Source organism: Anthonomus grandis, chromosome 22 (genome assembly GCF_022605725.1).
Source record: "Anthonomus grandis grandis chromosome 22, icAntGran1.3, whole genome shotgun sequence".
Lineage (NCBI taxonomy): Eukaryota > Metazoa > Arthropoda > Insecta > Coleoptera > Curculionidae > Anthonomus > Anthonomus grandis.
Window position 1 is genome coordinate 36263294 of NC_065567.1, and position 20400 is coordinate 36283693.

A 20400-nucleotide genomic window follows, 5' to 3' on the forward strand; every position below is an offset into this window, starting at 1 on the left:
AAAGTGAGGTTCATATAATGTGAGGACAGAAATACACACTTCTTTAACTGATATAGTATAGGGAAAGATTAGCGGAAAGTGGGGCATTGGAAGACAGTGTGTCCCAAAGAACTTAGGAGAATGATTTGATTGTAGCAATATTCAACTATTCAGAGCTGCAGACTAGTTTTTTTAAATTTCAGACTTTAAAATGGGTGATCAGATTAAAGAGCCTGTATTGTTCTTAGATACCACTACTTAAAAACATCGATATTTCTAAACCTTTTACTTGAAATGATTTGAGCTCTTTCCAAAATTTATAAAGAATATTTTTTTAAATAGCGTGCTTTTTATCTAATGACAATAATCCCATAAGTTTTTAGATTTCGGACTTTAAATTGACCTTTGTCTTTAAATGTCACTACTTAGAAAAGCTGATATTTTTAGAATTCCTGCACCTATACGTCAGAATTTTTAACAACATTAGAAGATACTCTTTTGAATATCATTCCTCTCATTTATCCAAACTTTGAAGTAGGTTCTGGTGTTTCGATTAAGCCTAATATGAGAAAAAATAAACCTATAGATAAACCATTCGATTAAAATAAATTCATTAAACCAGTTTCGTTTAATCAGCTGCTAACTAGCTCGGTCTCGTTGTTAAACATTTGTTAGTGCGTTAAAACGTTACGCGAATTATTGAACTGCATTTTTATTAGTCGAGTACGTCATTTTCATGCTTCAATTTTCTTGATGAGTAACATAAATTATTGATCCAATTTTTTAATACCATGTAAAAATATTTCTCATCGAAGAATAAATGAATTAATGAACTTATCGAAGTTATTAGGTTACTTGGACGTTTTCTTTTGGCACTCACTCTGTATTTATTCTATGTATTTTGTGATAATTTCTTGACTGGGAAATACAAGAAGTGACTGCTTTCCGGCATACAAAATCGTTCATAACTATTAGGCTGAATGAGTATGGACACTAAACAAATTTAACTAAATAAACCATTAAGATTTTGTGTACATGCGAAAATTGTATTAATTAATCAATGTATAATAGCTTACTCGTTAAAATCTATATCAAAATACAGAAAATGCGGTATCATAAGTTTTCTTGCATAAAATCATTTATAAATCTCTCTAGAATCTACAACAAAGCGACTGCGCATGACTATGGACTAAAAGAGAGTGCGCGTCAAACAAATTCAAATAAACAAGCCGTTAAGATTTTAGGTGCCATGCACAAATCGTATTAATTAATCAATGCTTTAATAGAAGCTTGCCCATTAAAAATTACATCATTAAATAAAAAATACCAAAAATTCGATGTTATAATTTTGCCTGCATAAAATTGCTTATGAAATTATTAAAAATTTATAGAAAAAAAGAAGAAAAGAAAGAGAGTGGATAGCATATAATTTTAAATAAATAACCCTTTGACAGAGTTTTTGGCACCAAATCGTTTATGAATTCCCGTAGAAATTACAAGAAAGCGACTACGCATGACTACGGAATGAAGAAGTAGTGCATCAAACAAATTCAAATAAATAAACCGTTAATATTTTGTACATATGCAAAAGGGAAAATGCTCTTTGAAATCAGGAAATGAACATAAATAATAAAAATAAAAATTTCTAGGTCCTAGTATTTCTATGAGTTTTAGATGTCTTTGTGAGCAGATGCGTGAGTTTCTTTATTGCTCAAATATTGCTTTTACCATGAAGTGGTAAGAAATGATTTGTGAATCTCTATTAATTAAAGTGAATATATACTTTAATGACACGTTTTTTCTGACGAATGTCTAATGATTTTATAGGATATTAATGAGATTAAATCTCTTAACACGTTCAGCGCCAGTGTATCTTTTTAGATACACTTTGTATCAAACATTGTGTATCTAAAAAGATACACCGACTAAGTTTCGTTTTTAACCTGGTGTATCGTTAGAGCATACACTTTTCATGCATTTTGTATGGCGGTTCGTGAACTTTGGCCTAGTAGAATTAACTGTTAGATTGGGGTGTATGTTGGGAGCAGACTTTTACTTTGGTCATGTAAACTTTGCAAATTCTTTACTTTTATCTGCATTCCCTTTCTTCCATGTTTCTTATAGCATTCTGCACACCTACTACGTACTTTCTTTTCATCCTTTTCATTTTTTATCCAGTAATGGTGAATGTGTGAGGTGTTTTGATGGTCCCGCGTCAGCTTGAATTTCGAAATTTTTTTTTCGTTGCTGCATTGCAAGAATTACCTCTTCTCGAAATTCTGTGATCTTTTTTTTTGTAATGGTGTTACTATATAAAAAATGCGCGTTTACTGGGCTTGGCTCCCAAATGACTTCAAACGTCAACTTATTATTGTGACGCCAACTGATTGATGACTTGCTCTTGTTATATGTTATATAGTTTTTCCTGCTTTTACTGACGGTTGTTTTTAGTCCCGAGGTTTTTGTTGAGAGTATCCTCACATCACGCTTATGATGCCATTTTGTGACAACAATGCCATCCTTTGATTGCATAACCGACATTTGACCTCTCTTCAAATGGACGTTTATGACATTCTTTGAAAGATATTTATGATTTACTCTAAGCGTGCCAACTAAATGGGTTTTTCTACTCCTCAAACGATAGGCAAGCGGTACACTCGTATAGTAATGGTTGGTGTTGATGGTTCTTCCATGGTCTAATAGATTTTCTGCAAGTGTCATTACCATTTTTTCAAGAACATCCATTATTGGGTGTCTCGATTCATCGCAGTACACTATCAGATTACAGAGTTTATAAATTTTAATTCTGTTCTTGGCAGCTTTATTTAGAATATACTGCCAGAAAATAAGCCTTCCACGCCAAAGTATCAAAGACTCGTCAACGCATATTTTTTCTCCAAAAGTGTAGGTCTTCTGAAAATCGTTAATTAATTTATTGATCAATGTTCTTACTTTATCTTACTTAATATATCATCTAAATCAGCGCTTCGGTTAACAGAAAAGCGTATATATTTCAGTATCAGTTCGAACCTAGTCCGAGGCATTAGTGAAGGAGTCAATGGAATGCTATAAAATTTGTACCTCCGCCAATAATCCTTTATAGCTAGCAACTTTACTAGACCCATCCACCATACAAGGGCTATAAATTTCTAGATTTGTATATGTATACTCCTGTAAGATGTAAAAAAGAGACCGACTTAATCGATTTTGATGTTTTTGCTTTATAAAAAAACAAACCATGTATTTCCAGTTAAGTTGTAAAAATCTAATGCGACTAGGTAGATTTTTACAACTATAATTTCTAGGAAATGTCATTACACCTGTATCATTAACAATAGTGATAATATTTTTACGCATTTCTATTTATAACGCTTTGGCTTTCGGACTTTTTAGATCTGACAAAAGAGAAAGATGATGACGTATATTTTATCTTTTTTATTTTTTTTAATACTACCCTTCAGACTGTTTACTGAATTACAATAACTCTCTCTAAAAATACCTTTTTTTATTATTAAATTTAAATAAAAACATTTAGCCATCTAATAATAATAAATGCATCAATTTCAAGTTTTTGGGAATTCCTTAATTCATTCAAGGTTACACGAGTAATTTTTAGATTTACGTTAAAGATCTTGGCATTTAGGCATTAATTTAAATGATGCGAAGATAAATTTACATACTGATACGAGACAAACTAATATTATTTGTCTTATTATTAAAACAACGTCCAATATGCGACAAAGACAGAAAAATTTTACATTTTAAGAAAATGTCTATTAATAAAATAATTATACAATACAATGTCTAATAAAAAATAATTATGCAAATGTAAGGGTAACTTCTTGAAAATAGTAGGAACATCGTATTGCGGAGTTTTAATCCTAGACCACGTGACTCTAGCTCATTTCGCATATTAATGAATGAATTTCTGTCAAAGCATGTGATTTTAGGCTTCTGGAGCTAATATAACATAAAAGCAATTGGAATTATTTAGAAGTAATAGGAATGTTGACAACCTGATCAAATTTACCGTTAACTTATGTATGCGTCGAATATTAACATCTGACAACGTTATTGGTTATCGAAGTTTCGGAATTTAATCTGTCTTAAAATTGATTAGTACTTCTTAAAAATAAAAGATATGTTAGTAACTTTGCCGTAAATTTTATCGTATTCCTTGACTTTGACGCACATGTCGAATATGAATAAACGATTATCCTGCAAAGTAGAACAGCGATAATATTTCCGATTTTGTCTATGTATCTGGACCTAATCTAACATAGAAGTTATTTGAACTTTTTAGAAATTGAAGGCATGTTGACAACATCGCATTGCGTTTTCAGTCAACTTTTGGACATACAAATATGGTATGTTATTGTATTGTATTGTATTGTATTGTATTGTATTGTATTGTATGTATGGTATGTTATACATGTAGGTAAAATTCTGTTGACATTTTCGGTTATCTATAAGCTTCTGAATATAATCTAACATTAAAGTTATCGCATCTTTTTAGAAACAGAAGGAAACTGGTCAACAATGCATTACATTTCTTATGCACATTTTATTATAGCTTTCTTGATTTACGCACTTGCCAAATATGAATAAAGGAATGTCTACCAAAATAGGACAGCGACGATATTTTCGACTTTGTTACTTATGTAACTATCTGGATCTAATCTAACAGAAAAGTTATTGCATTATTGCATTATAACTTTTAGAATTGGAGGGAATGTTGGCAACGTCGCATTACGCTTCTTGATTTTGTTATCTAAATTTTGTCATAGCTCGTTTGATTTACACACGTGACTGTTAATGAATGAATGAAGACTGATTATGATAATTTTTTTGACATTGTTTTCTAAGCATCTGTATCTATTCTAACATAAAAGTTATAGCAAGTATTTAGAAATAGATGGAATGTTGGCAACGTTATATTACGTTTTCAGTCAAATTTTGTCAAAGCTCCTTTGATTTACGTACAGATAATTTTGTTGACATTGTCGGTTATCTAGGCTTCTGAATATAATTTAACATAAAAGTTGATGCAAACTCTAAGAAATTAAGGGAACATGGACAACGTCGTATTACGTTTCTATGCAATTTCTATAGCAGCGCACTTGTAGGAAATTATATTGAGATTGACGATTTGCTGTCTTTGTCGGGTATTTCAGTATTTGTATCTAATTTATCTTTAGGTAATTAGAATTTTTTAGAAATTATCAGGAGGTTGGCAACACCGCATAACATTTTTACATAATTTCAATCCTTTTCCACTTGACGTGCATGCGTTGCATATAAATGAATGATACTACTGAACGAGAAATTCGTTTTTTCAATTCAAACAAATTTAGGATCTAAGAACAGAATCATATGGTAAGTTTATTTATATCATTAGTGTTAAAAAATTTGGAACCTTTATTTATTTTTTCATTAGTAAGTCGTTAGTATTTAAAAGTAGTCTGGTAGTTTCATTCGGCTAAAAAGTACCAATTATTCATATTCAATTTATTTTGGAATTTCTTTGAACAGTAAGGAATGTTGACAAAGTCATATCCTGCATGATTTACATTTGCGTCAATTATTAATAAACGTCAATATGACAGCATTTATATTGTCTAGGTTGCCAACATGATGAATGAGAAATTTATTCTTCGTTAGCGTCTTAGATGATCTTAAGATGTTTTAAAAAAATTATTAGATTGTAAGCATCTGTTTAATTAATCAAAGCAAAATATGCGCAAAAAAATTGAAAAATTGGAAACTTTTTATTTTTTCTATGTCATGTTTATTAAATTATTATAGTTGAGAACTTGTTTTAATTTTATATTTTGACGTTTATTTTTATATTTTGTAAGTGTGGAAACTCTACGCCACTGATCTTATTTAATCATTATCAGCCAAGGAATACCTACTATGCAACGTTGCCAAGGAGTAAATCAGTTTGCTCCATTACTCTCTCATTCTCATAGTATTTGAAAGGATAATAAACCATAATTTATCGCTTAAAGCTTTTTGCCAAATAAAGTTAATATCTCTTATCTTTCGACTTGGTATAATAAGCTCAGAGAACTAAGTCGAAATATTTAAAAAGGGCTTACGTTAAAAATAAATATATTATCTTAAAACTGATTAAACATTGAATATTAATGACCGATAGGGAATAGTTTTAATGACCTCTTAATCTTATATATATACCTACTATAATTATCCTTCTTTTATTAGGGCAGAGTAGTTAAATTACGTATCTATTATAGGCAATTAAATTCTAATAAAACTGAAGAAAACCAAGATATCAGAAAATGGTTTCTATTTTCTATGTGTCGACTTAATTATGGTTAGTAATTTCAAAAACGGGGCCTTGTGATACTCCTTTACCTCTCTCGCTCTTTCTCTCCAACGACAAACTAAAACTGTATGCTAGAATCGTGAAATTTGTATTTTTTTTTATTTTGGGAGGAATATTGCACAAGCAAAGTCCAAAAACAAGGAGTTTTTGCACTAGAGTAGTTGAAAGTAGATCTAGCAAACCGTATTATTTTGGGTCAAGATTAAAATCGGATTTATTGTATTTTTTTTTCTTTAAACTTACTTAAACAGACAAAGTTATATAGAAATATTCTTTCAATGTTATGCTTTTTGTTTTATGAAAATATTTCGACTAGTTTTTGATTTTGTATTTGAGATACTGGTGTGTACTTTGAGATACTAAGTGAGGGTCACCTTATAGTACAGTCTTGCTTTTTGGTCATCACTACCTTAAATAACCAATATTGTCAATTATTCTCTTTGACAGAATGAACAACGGCGACATTAGATGCTAGTTGCATAGTCTTTTACCTTTGATCTTATAATTACACTATTAAAAAAATTTTAAAAGTGGTATATTTAATAACTTGATTTATAATTTCGTTTTTAATATTTAAAAAAAATCTAAAATTAATTAGGTGTTGGATATAATGGATATTTCCTTAGTATTTTTTTCCTTACCCCGTTTATTATTAATAATATTCACATAGCTTTTGATAGTTGATTGGATCCATATATCATTTGCTGTCTTTTTTAGATTTACCATTTGATACATCTTTTAAATTCATGGAGTAGCTTTTGATAGCCTAGAGCAGCATGTTGCATCTTTAGCATAGGAGCAGTAACATGCATTTCTTTACATTGGAGCTCGTCTAACTGTAGTTCTCGAGTGCACTTCAGCCTGTAATAGCCTTAATATTCTCACTTCGTTATCTATTTAGCTTAACACAACTTCGCTGCAATATACTTGCACTAGAGCATGCAGAGTCGTACTTCTATATATTTAGTACTCTTTAGCACATTCAATGCATGCTCTGGTGTATCAAGGGACTAGCAAATCCTCTTGTAGCAAGTTATCCGCTTTCTCATTTCTTGTTATCCCGGTATACAAAAAAGTCTATTACGGTTTTGCAGCTTCTTTAGGTTCATATCACCTTCAATGTAATTCTGGAGTTAGTAAGTGCTGTTAGGGATGCCTGACTGTGAGATATTAGAATGTGCTTATTACTACTATAGGCTGTGCTGTGTTTTTTTCGATCACTTTCGAGTAATGCAAAGATTTCTAAGAGGGAATAATTCTTGTTTTGGTGTTCGTTTAAAAATTCCAGCTCTTGTGCCTTCATTGGGGCGCAACTTCGAAGGGTGAATCAAAATTATATTTAGGAATTATGTGATCCAACATCATTTCTATGTTTTTATCCTTACAGATTACCCAGATTGTTTGATATCTTGTCAAATCGAGTTAACTATTGTTATATCAATCTGGTTTCGCCTTGAACAATCAAATGAAGTGGCGGATGAGCATAAACATTTTAGTCCTTGCATTTTATTCAGCTTTTATCTTACTGTAATTTACAGTATCTTTGGCCACCCGTCCAGAGCTGCATTAGATTGCATTACTGATTTAGATGCAGTAGACCATCTTGGGTTGTAAGCCCTATATCTGTTCACGCATTCGTCTGTCATAAGAATAGTCTTCGAACGCTTAAATAGAGGAATTTCTTAACTTTACAGTGTTGGAGGACCTTAGCGCTCTAATTTACTAATAAATGGTGGATTATAGTTAGTCTCTTACTGCTGCAACATGCCTCCAAGCCCCGTGAGGCTCTCGTTATGTCTAGATTCAAATTATGTACTATCAAACGTGCCTTCATGCCAGAAAGGCAGAAATCATTATTTCTTCTTTGTTTTCTAGAGACGACCGTATTCCTAAGTTGTCAAAACTGTCAAAGTCTGACAGCACCAAATTCTTCGTCCTTGTCAACTACATGCGAAACCATCATTTGTTTTTTTAAATTCCACAACTTTTAGCCGATTTTCAGCGTTTAATTGGTAAGAACCGCGGTTACTCTTTTGGTTGACAACTTTGACAGGTAAGTGTGACGTATTGTTCCCCCACCACTTAAAAAATCTGATTGAAAGAAATATTCGCTGAAATGAAAAAAAATTACTTTAACGACAAAACATAAGTAAATAGATCAAACTTGGCTTTGTTACCAACAAAATCAGGGGCAGGAAATTTAAATTTATATGGTCAGTTAGCCGTGCCAAAAATCTATACGGTTGGCAACTAAATTACGTCATACGTGACGTGCATCACAGCTTATTTGTTATGAACTATAGATATAATTTATATATCATATATATTTAATAATAACTGGTTATTAGGAATTAAGTAACTAAAGAGTTTATGTTTTTGTTGTTTCTTTTCTGTTTGATTAAAAAATTAAGTCGAATTTTTTAATTTTCCAGAACCTTTGCCACTCTTTTCTCTCGAATAAAAATGCTTTTATTGGATCTAAAATAAATTATGTATAATGATCATGTAAATTTGTATGGGTGAACACCTTATTGTCGGAATTAATTTTAAATTTTCTTTCCTTTAATTTAACTTTTCTTACTATGTAGAGTATTACTACTTATTCTCCTTGATAATTTAAAACTAATTGATATTTTTTTTTAATTTATAAAGGGCGCACATCATATCGCAATTCTCAATCGATATTTTACAATTTAAGCATAGCCTTCTTCTGGACTGTATAACCGAAAGTTTAAGTCCAAAACCGGGTAATAATTGGTAAATACCAAACGCCAAACAGCTGATCCGTGACGTCACGTTTTCTCCTATTTTGGTTAAAACCAGAATCGCAGAAACGCATTGGTAAATACCAACTAAGAACCATTCTATGCTGAAAGTCGGTTTTTGTCTAAATTATATCTATAGTTCATAACAAATAAGCTGCGATGCACGTCACGTATGACGTAATTTAGTTGCCAACCGTATAGATTTTTGGCTGACTGACTATATAAATTTAAATTTCCCGCCCCTGATTTTTTTGGTAACAAAGCCAAGTTTGATCTATTTATTTATGTTTTGTCGTTAAAGTAATTTTTTTGATCAAGGTAAATATTTAAAATCTGACAACGCTGTAAGTGTTTTCTACGGTTCATTACCCAATATGATAATGATCGGTGTTGCCATTCTCTATATGTTATCCGTCGTGGGACACCCTGTCTAGAACTTTTATAACTTAATATCTCGGCTATAAAATAATTCATATTTAATCTTATGCAACCGGAAAACTGAAATTGCAAGAAAAATCAACTGGGATTCCTTTTTTATCAATACAATAGCATTTTTATCTTCAATCCCACCTTTTTCAATTTAATAAGATACCAGGAATCAGTTATATTCAAATTTACCGACGCTGAATGCTCAGTTATTTTATGACTTTCAAGCAATTCTCTTGTTTCCGGTAGAAAATTTAAATATTTGCGGCGCTTTTTACAAGTGAAAATATTTTTAAAAAATTGAAAATTTAATTTAATCATTTGGGTGTTTTATCGTGTTATTACAAGATATAGAGCTTTACTAAGAAATTTTGAATTCAAAAGCTTTTTTTTCCAGCCATCAACTGTAAGTAGGCCTTTATATTATTGACATAAACATTCTTTATATGTTTTTTCATTTTAGCTTACGTTTAATCTAAAAGATTCCATTATTTAATATCTCAGCATACCTCACACTTACTTAGATCTCCCTCAGCAGTTTTGACATCTTCCGCAGAGTTCCATAAGAGAGGAAGAAGCGTGTTTAATATCTTGTTAGAGGTAAGTCAGCTGCAGATGTCTGATCCTGATGAATTTAAGTGCTGAACATTCACACTTCCGTTTCTTAATTTTTTAACCATAATCTACACAGATTATGGTTAAAAAATATATCTTAATTTTTTAACCATAGGTTGGAATATCCACTAGGGCTTTCAAGTATTTCCTACTTAGTCGCCTTATGGTATCTGTAACCTTCTTTGCATTTTGTCTGAGAGCATCATACCCATACCTCACTTAAGACCTTAATCTCTTTCAATATCTACTCTTGAATACAAACCTTGATATTGGAATTACGTTGCAGAGCTTCAAATTTATTTATTCTCGGACCCTGAATGGTAAAATTGTCTCTAACTTAGAAAGTTTTTCTCGCACAAGAACTATTCTCATGCAAAACTATTGGGTACGAAATACCCTTTCGTCGACTAAAACTCAGAATCAAGTCTTCACCTAAAATATTCATATTTGGTGATCTCAGACTTTGCATGAATCGCTTTTGTGTAAAAAAATTGGAAATTGATGGCTGTTTCTTTGCTTATAACTTATTAGCAATATCTCAATTACTCCAGTACTACTCCCTCAACATTTAAGAATTGGTGGTTTGTTCCCTAAGCAGCCAGATCTTCTATCAGCCACTTAAAGTAAAAAAATGTAATATGCAAAAGATAATTCAATTATATGTTGATATGCAATTTCTAACTAATGGTGCTATAAGTGGAAAATTTATTATCGATTTGGTGCTAATGTTTTTAAGTGTCCACTCCTACAATTATTTGTTTTTAAATTTTGAATATCCTGCGAAAAAAAAAAGAAATTTTGCTAAAAACAGCACTATGTATTTTTACTCTTTATTAGTTATTAGTATATTTAGACTGAATAAATAACTAAATAATACTATGTCATGCTAGTAGATACCAAAAATGAAAGTATGCGTTATAAATATGTACATACAGTATCTATGATACATTATTGTCAATTATTGCTATCTCTGTGAAAGTGTCATAGATTGAAGCATGAAGCATTTATGAAGATTTTACTCACTAGATTTTCTTACAATGAATGACTGTTTCTTTTTAATTTTATAAATGGCCATACTCTCTACCTCTTGATTCGTCCAGACGAAAAGCTGCAAAACCACAGTTTATCACTCAGTTTCCTTGGCAATTTCAGTAGTTATTTTCGCACTTAATAACTTAAAAAAATATAATATTAAGAAAAGAACTTACTAGCACTATGCTTCATGAAAGACTAAAAAACTCTTAATAGTGAGACTACGGAAGTTTCTGTAGCAAAATGATGTACACAGGAAATTTCAACCTTATTGCCTGTGGCTATATACAAACTTCTAGAAGAGGTACTGAAAATCATAGAAGTCAAGTTGACTTGACGAAGACATAGATGAGCTTGACGAAGACATAGAGTCTAAAAAGACAGCTTTAGGAAAAAAAAGATAGAAGAACTGTTTTAGATAGAAGTGAGGTTACTTGGTACATCTTAAACAGTTTATAAATGAAAGCAAAATTAAGTTGCCAGTAAAGTAAGTAGGCACTAATCGTCACTAAAAGAAGAGTAAGAAAAGCAGGTGGCTTTTCATCAGAATGAAGAACCTTTTATTAACCTACGAATCGATAATCCAGAGTCTGAGTTACGAGATACCTACTTGTGTTAATATTATTGAAGCAATGGTAACCATATTTAGTGCTTTTATCGAAGTTTTTTTTCAAATTTCGCTCTAATAAAGAAAGGGGCTAGAATGGGGACATATATACTTCAATATAATGAGAACTGGTGTATGAGGTATAGCAGAACAATATTATTGTTATCAACTAATCTAGAATATATCATAAGAATTATGAGAACTGAAAATTTGCCGACGGAAAACAACCCACAGGAAACTAATTAGAGCTATATGATAAACCTCAGTAGAATTATTGAAGTGAGTTATCTCACTTCAATAATTCAGAATCATATTAAGACCGATACCACTTTTCCTGATCAGAACTATCTCTTAATTAATCCTTTAATTAAAATTCTTAATTTGTTTCTCCAGCAAGTTCAGTTTTATTATTCTAATATTCTAATTAGATCTATGGTCTTTAAGTGGACAGTATATACATTGACTATTCTAAGGCATTTGACCGGGCAAACCAAAAAGTGCTGCTTAGCGAATTCAGATTTAAGGATTTTGATGAACTTTTACTCTCATCGTTCCATAGTATTTTATATGTTGTAATTAATGGCTTTTTTGCAATCGAATGAAAACTATTAGGATTCTTGAAGTTACATTTCATTTACAGTTCATTCATTGATCAATACTTAACAAGTGATACCAGCAGCTTTACTTAGTATCACGTTACTTTTCATCTCATGTGGTCAAGCTCCTACTGAGGTTATATTGACTTAATTTTGTAAGAAATATCAAGTCAATATTTTGATCAAAGTGTTAACTTTGATAGACTAGTTTATTCCATTAATTAAATATTTCTTTTTTTCCCTTTTGGTTTACATCAGAGCTTCATAGTTTAATAATCATAAGAAAGAACGAAACGTATAGAAGGTTATTAGTCAATAGAGAGAATGTATTTTGCATCTCTTAAAAGGCAGTGTGACAATTTACGAGCATCCTGCTACCAACATCAACTGAATAAGACAATCTGAAATCTTTTAGGATATATCTTTTGATCCTACATAAGAAACAAAAAAGGTGATTTAAATGAACTAGAATGTTTTAAAAGAATATAGACAGGACATTGATTGGTTCTCAGATGACCAACCAAATTGTTAACTAACCTTATTTCAATTTTGACAGTTCAGTTTGGATAAGTAATATTAGTCTTTCAATTAGTAAGTATATAGGGCCTTCAAAGATAGATTTTCGGCACGACACTTAACCAGTTTTATGTATTTTAAATCAGTCACTAAAAACAGGTCATTTTTTTAGTATGTGGAAACAATCAGTAAAAAATTATTATGGAGCCTTAGGAGTATCTTTAATCCTGAACAGTTTCATTTCTTCCAAGATATAGTAGGCTAATTGGATCCTTGAACGATGCCTTTTTGGTTCAGGAGGATACAGTTCAGAGTAATGTGACTCGAATAGATGTTGATTTCTCCATCTTTCTTGAAACTTTATTCTTCACACATTGAAAGTGCTGGAACAAATTTCCGAGAGATTTAATCTCTTATATGCCTTTAGCAATGGTAACAAGAGAAAAAATTATGAATATCAGTGGGTAACGTATTTCTAAATATTGAAATGGAGACTTGTCACCAGATCGGTTAGTATTGGAAATTCTTTCTAGAAACAACTGAATATATTTAAATCTAGCAATTAACGGTTCTACAGGCTGATATACTAGAGGTGGCTGTAGAGATGTATGACGTCGGGTTATATATGAAGCGCATTAGATTTTGCAGTGCAGAATATTCTTTTCTTTCAATTTTGACCAAGCGGGTTTTTACTAGTGCTGATCTGAAAACCTCTCCTGTTCGACTCCACTTTTAATGTTCTTTTGTCCAGACTTTTAGTGTGTGTGGTGTCTAGTATGCATTCTGCCTTGGTATTTAATACTAAACCTCGTATGGTTGTCTTCGAAGTTACAGCAGTCTTGATGTTGAATTTTCTGGCAATTCTTTAAAGTTCCCTTGATGCTTTCCTAATAGTCGTCTTTATGGGTTTGCTTCTATACCCAGTCTTATAAGGCTTTGGTGATATGTCCTATTTCTCTGTTGGTCAACATTGTTGTTGCATATTCTTTCTGCCCTCAAATACAGGATTTTAATGATTCCCAGCTTTGTTGGACCAGGATGATTGGAGTTATAGTCTAAGTATTGCCCTGTGTGTATTACTTTGCAATGTTCTTAAGCGTTCATTGTTCTTCTTTACAAAGACATCTGAAAAGGGCAGTGTTGACTCAGTATCCAACTCCATTGTGAACTTAACTGCTTGGCCTAATCTTATTAATTTGCCCCAGAAAGTTTGCTAGCTCTGTATCGCTTTTGTCCCAAATAATAAATGTGTCATCGACATATCGAAGCACGTTGGGCTTAGATTCAGATGTCCTTATAGCGTGCTCCTCGAACCACTCCATGCTTATATTGTCTCCCACTGGAGATAAGAACGAGCCTATTGGAAATCGTTCATCCTGGGCGTAAAATCTATCTTTAAATTGAAAATAGGAGTTAATCTCCAAAATATCCATCACTCCCTCCAGTGCGTTTTGCATGTGGTGCGTTATGCTGAGTCTTTTCCTGATGATGCTAAGGGATTCTTCGATGGGCACAACATTAAATCTTACTAGATTAGCGTCGTGTTAACTATATATTTGGTCCTAAAATTTCCAAAGAAGCCCAGGCTTTGTTTTTATCTTCTGGGCTTATGGTCGCTCTTTAGTGCCACCACTGATATCTGCACAATTCTTCTAAAAAGAATTTTTTGTGTAAGAATTGATTTTATTTCATTTAATTTGATGATAAGAGGACGGCAACAATGCCTATCGAAAAAAAGTGCATGCAGCATTGTAATTTTGTAAACAATACTTTATCTCCCTAAGGGGATAAAATAATAACTGTTTCAAAATAGGGCGTCAATTATATATTTATAAACGATAACAGACATTTAATGGATTCTTTTATCATTTTCAAATATTTAACATCTCTTTGTTTTGGGATAGTTAGTATTTTAAACCATTTGTTTACTGTTTTAATATCTGTCGACTTCCTCTATTGAACAAAAACAACGCGCCACGCAAAATTAATGATCTTAAATCCCACTTTATTTTCAATTAAGAAAGATACCAACAATCAGTTTTATTCAGGTGTACCAACACTTGATGCTCAGTCCCAGTTACTCCGTGCATTCCAAGCGATTTTTTATTTACTTACGGTCGGAGAGAGATTCAAATATTTGGCGCGCTTTTTATATAGTGGATATAGTTTACTGTGCTAGGAAGTTGAAGTTTTTATTGATTGGGTGTTTTGTGGAAAAAAAATGATGCTAGAGTTTTGTTTTGCTTGCGAACCTTTAAGACAAAAAGTTTGCATTTAGCAATAAATCGTAAGTACTTTTGTCTTAATAGAATTAATTAAACAAATAAAATTAAAAAAAAATTGTTTTGGGAACCTTATTAAAATAATGGTTTAAATATAATTATTAATTTAAAAAATTGGATTTTTTTTGGCTTACTGGGTGGTAATGAGTAAAAAAGTCTTATGTTAAGCAGATATGCGTATTATAGGAGTAGATATGTAAATTTCAAAGATACCAAATCTCTCTAAAAATAACTTAAAATACGATAAAATATCTTAAAATGCGTTTTTCATGTGAGACAATAAATAAATTATTTTCAAAACTACTCCTGCTTTATTTATCCCCGGGAAAATGAAACAAAACTAGTTTTTTTTATCGTATTCAGAATGAAAAAATGCTATTTGAAGAAAAAAATAGAGGCGTTAATGCAAAGTAGGGGGTAGTTTCTTAGAGGTGAATAACACAGGGTTTTGAAAATAATTTTAATAAAATTATTTTCAAAACCGACTCTGACGAAAATTATACGTCAGAGTTACTTAAAAGATTATTGTAAACCTGTTTTCTGATAGTAAAAGAAAAAAAAAATTTACTAATGACTTCTAAATTTAAAAAATATACCCATCTCTATCACATATTATTTTTTCCTCACATATAATGGATTATGTGCTCACTATACATATAAAATATTTAACGTATGCATATAAACAAAATATTTAAATTTTAATTAAAATGCGACTTTGTCACAGCACAATAAATGTGTCAGCGATGAACCTATGGCAAAAGTCATATGTCAAAAAGAGATGCACAGATAATTCTGTTTTTTCATTGTCAACAATTTCAAAAATCCAAGAAAAATTATTTGATAATGTCTTTTGTAAGGCGAAAAGTCGGATAGATAAATTTTAAATATAAACCCATATACCTTACGTGTATTCTTTTTTGTCTCAAATATAGTTTCGTATACATAATGTATGATACATATTAATGCACTTACTATACATATAAAATTTATAATTTATACGTTAAAAAAAATTAATTAAAATACGACTTTAGACGAGAAAGGTAAATATATGACGAAAGTCATATATAAAACAAAGATTTATATATAGTTATTTTAATTGTGTTAACGAAATGTTGAATAAACAAGTTTTAAATATGTACCCATCTCCTTTACATGTAATTTTTGTCTCAAATATAGTTTAATCTTGCACTTACTACACATATAAAATGTATAATGTATACCTTAAAAAAATTAAGAATTTAATTAAAATATGACTTTGACAGTTTTTTTTAATTGCAGTCTGCTGTAATCGTTACTTTAATTCTGTTTTTTTTAACAGTAAAAAATTGCAAAAATCCAAATAAAAACTAAATTGATGATGTCTTTTATAAGACAAAACGTCGGATAGGTAAATTTTAAATATATACCCATCTCTCTCATATGTAGTTTTTGTCTCTCTGTTTAATTTTGAACTTACTATATATATATAAAATGTATAACGTATACCTTAAAAAAATTAAAATTTTAAATAAAATACGACATGGTAGGTTTCTTCAAGCACAATAAGTGTGAGAAAGGTTAACTTATGGCGAAAGGTATATGTAAAACAAAGATGCATAGCAATTATGTTTTTTTCACAGTAAACAATTTCAAAAATCCAAAAAAACTAATTGATGATGTCTTCTGTAAGTCGAAACGTGGCGACAAAAAGTCAGATACCTAGGTAAATGTTATCATCTCTCTCACATATTATTTTGTCTTATATAGATAAAATTAAATTATGACAACTATACATATAAAATATTTAATGTCTACATATTAAATTATCACCAGACTAGAATCAGGCACACGTCTAGACTATATAATTGTAAAGAATAATAATAAGATAAGTAATTTTCACATAAAATCGAATTTAATAACTTATGACATAACAGGCCATTTCCCAATAATGTAAAATTTTGCACATACTAAAAATATTAGTGTCTACAGATCTCCATCAGGTAAATTGGACGTGTTCTTTCAGAGTCTTGATACAGTTCTAAATTTCTTATTCCATAGACGCAAACGTACCTTTATTTATGGTGATTTTAATATAGATCTACTAGCGGATAACCTCACTTCAGCCGAGTTCACCCAACTTGTCAGCACATGTGACTTTAAATTCCTGAAAAATAGCGCAACTAGAATCTCAAAAACCACAAAAAGTAGTTGCCTTGATAACTGCCTAACAAATTGTGCAATTAATTGTACATGTACTCTATGGGACACTTATTTGTCAGATCATATGGCTATTACTAATACATATGAATCAATAAATGAAAGTACTGAAAACACCCACACAACGGTCTTAGAGTTCAGACCCTATTGTGGAGAGAGATTTTCTCGCTGTGTTACTTCATTACTAAACGTTGACTGGTTGTTGGTACTTGATAATTGTAACGTTGACAATTCCTTCAAAATATTTCTCAATGTTCTAATGTCTTTTATAGACTTTCATATTCTCAAAAAAACTAAAACAATTCTCACCACAAATAAAGAAAAAAAATGGTTTAATAATGAACTGAAGAGATTGAGAGATAACTTAAACTTCTTTTCTACCTTAAATAAACATAACAGTACTCTAGATCTCTCAAAATGGCTAAAAATTCGTATAAAGGAATATAAAACTAAAATAAAACAAGCGAGACACTCGTATTATACAAACAAAATAGAAAATAGTCATAACAAATCCAAAACCATCTGGAACATCATTAAAGAAACAAAAAATAATGATCCTAGTAATTCGAAATGTAATGTAACTCCCGATGAGTTTAACAAATTCTTTGTAAATATAGCTGACTCAATTACAAATACACTGCAAAAATCTAATGACCCTGTACAATTTACAGCAAAATATGTACATAACAATTCAACAGTATTTCTCTCACCTATTACCGAAATAGAAGTCATTGGTTCTTTAAAAAGTTTAAGTGATAGTTCTGCTCAAGACATCTTTGTTTTGAGCAATAAAATATTGAAACAACTTGCAAATGGTTTGGCCCTACAACTATCTCTAATAATAAACAAATGTTTTTCATCTGGTACATTTCCACAAAAGCTGAAAATAAGTAAAGTTGTTCCTATATTTAAAAAGGGTAATATGGATGATCCAGGAAATCATCGACCCATATCAATAATACCGATATTATTCAAGCCTTTCGAAAAGGAAGATCCACTGCTGATGCACTCAGGGTAATGGTAGACTACCTGGTTGATGCATTTGAGGGGGGCAAGACAGTGGGTGCAATTTTCTGCGACCTCTCAAAAGCGTTCGACTGTGTCTCGCATAATATTTTGTTGAGCAAGTTGGATTTTTATGGTATCCGGGGTATTTGCCTGAAACTTATCCAGTCCTACCTTTGTGAGCATCAGCAGATGATGACTTGTGGAGGAAGAACATCCTCCATACTTCCAATAACAACAGGGGTGCCTCAGGGATCAATCTTGGGTCCTCTTCTGTTTTTACTTTATGTAAATGAATTACCCGCCCACTTCTCAGAGGTGATATCTGTACAATATGCGGATGACACAATTCTTCTCAGTCGGCATTCAGATCTGATTTCCCTACAGAATGGAACTAGTGCAACTCTTCACAAGTTAAAAGTATGGTTTGCTGACAATAATCTATGCTTGAATCTAAATAAAACAGAGGTGGTTAATTTCTCTTTAAGGGAAAGACATCGGAGAATAGACGCGATCAAATTTCTGGGTGTTTATCTAGATAATAGATTATCATGGAAGAGCCATATAATAAATCTGGCAATAAAACTCTCGTCAGTTCTTTTTCTGTTGCGCAGAATTGTTCAATTGGCGCCTCCAGTAGTATGTAGAATGGCATATATGGGACTTTTCCAATCAAAGTTGTCATATGGACTGTTATTTTGGGGTAACTCGGCTGACTGGCAGAGAGCATTTAAGTTGCGAAAATCGGAATTCTAGAAAACAAAAAACCAATAGATAGTTGTAGACCTTTATCCAAAATTTTAAAAATCATGACAATGGTTGGCCTATACATTCACCAATGTCTGATGTTTGCTAAAACACACTCTTTTAGATTTAGCACAGTAAATAGTAGGCACTTTTATGACACCAGACATGGGGGAAATCTCTTACTTCCACAACACCGGCTTAGTCTGACCCATAAGGGCTATATGACTAATGCCATAAATTTTTTTAATGCAATACCCGAAACCACAAAACAACTACATTTAAATAGATTTAAGCAAGTAACGAAAAACCTGATTTTGGAGATCTGTCTATACTCATTGGACGAATTCTACAATAGTCTTTAACCTAGTCTATCAAAATTTATCGAATATTATACTTTCATACCTGTATAACAAATGTTTCATACATACTTGTGAGCATTTCTAATGCGAACCAAAATTGTATTTTGTTTTATATTCTGAACAAAATGCAAGTTTTTTTATTTGCTATGTTATGTAGGTAAAACTCTAATAGATTAATGTCTCCCTTTATGTACTGTATTATTGGCGTTTGACAGTCTATGCTTTTTGACGATGCTAAGCTGTTGGATGTATATGAGCAAATAAAGAAGTATTATTATTATTATTATTAAGAGAATAAAATGATATAAGAACTGAACTTAAAATTAAATTAAACGATATGAGGCTAAATTATTTATTTGAATATGAAAATGATGTTTTTAAAACAAACAATTCAAAGGAAGCGTTTAAACTTTTTATAAATAATTTTTTTAAACTTTACTCAATATGTCAAACAACATCAATTTCTTACAATGAAGTTAAATCTTGGATCACAAATAGCATTATTGTATCAATAACATATGAGATAGATTAAAAAAGATAGAGAATATAAAATATACCGTAATAATTTAAAGAAAATATATAAAATATTATATAAATGTAATTTTGAATATAAAATAAAGTCCCTAATAATACTCCCATAGAAGGCAAAAATAATTGCAGGTTAAAATACAAATTAATTTTTTGAACTCTACTTCTCTAAAATAAGCCTTGATAGGTATAATAAAATACCAAATTCGTCAATTTTATTTCAATTAAAAAATGCAAATAATTTTATGTTCTTAAGACCAAAAGATCATAATATATAAAGCATATAAACTCCCTAAAAAATAATACTGTCCCTGGACATTCAAATTCAAAGTTTTATTGTTCAACAGGAAACAAATTCTAATAATAAGACAATTATTACAGATAATACAATAAATTCG

At 31.0% G+C, this 20400-nt stretch overlaps 1 protein-coding gene across 2 annotated transcripts in view; it reads left to right on the plus strand.

The window, feature by feature from the left end:
• Positions 1-20400, plus strand: part of LOC126748299 (synaptic vesicle glycoprotein 2B) — a 99404-nt gene that overhangs the window by 17148 nt on the left and 61856 nt on the right. The window contains exon 1 of one of the 2 annotated variants that reach the window (XM_050457431.1): positions 15025-15172. The exons of the other annotated variant lie outside the window; for it this stretch is intronic. The gene's annotated coding sequence lies outside the window, so the exon portion shown is untranslated. Of the gene's footprint in view, positions 1-15024; positions 15173-20400 lie in introns of those variants that run through there. 2 annotated transcript variants of the gene reach the window in all.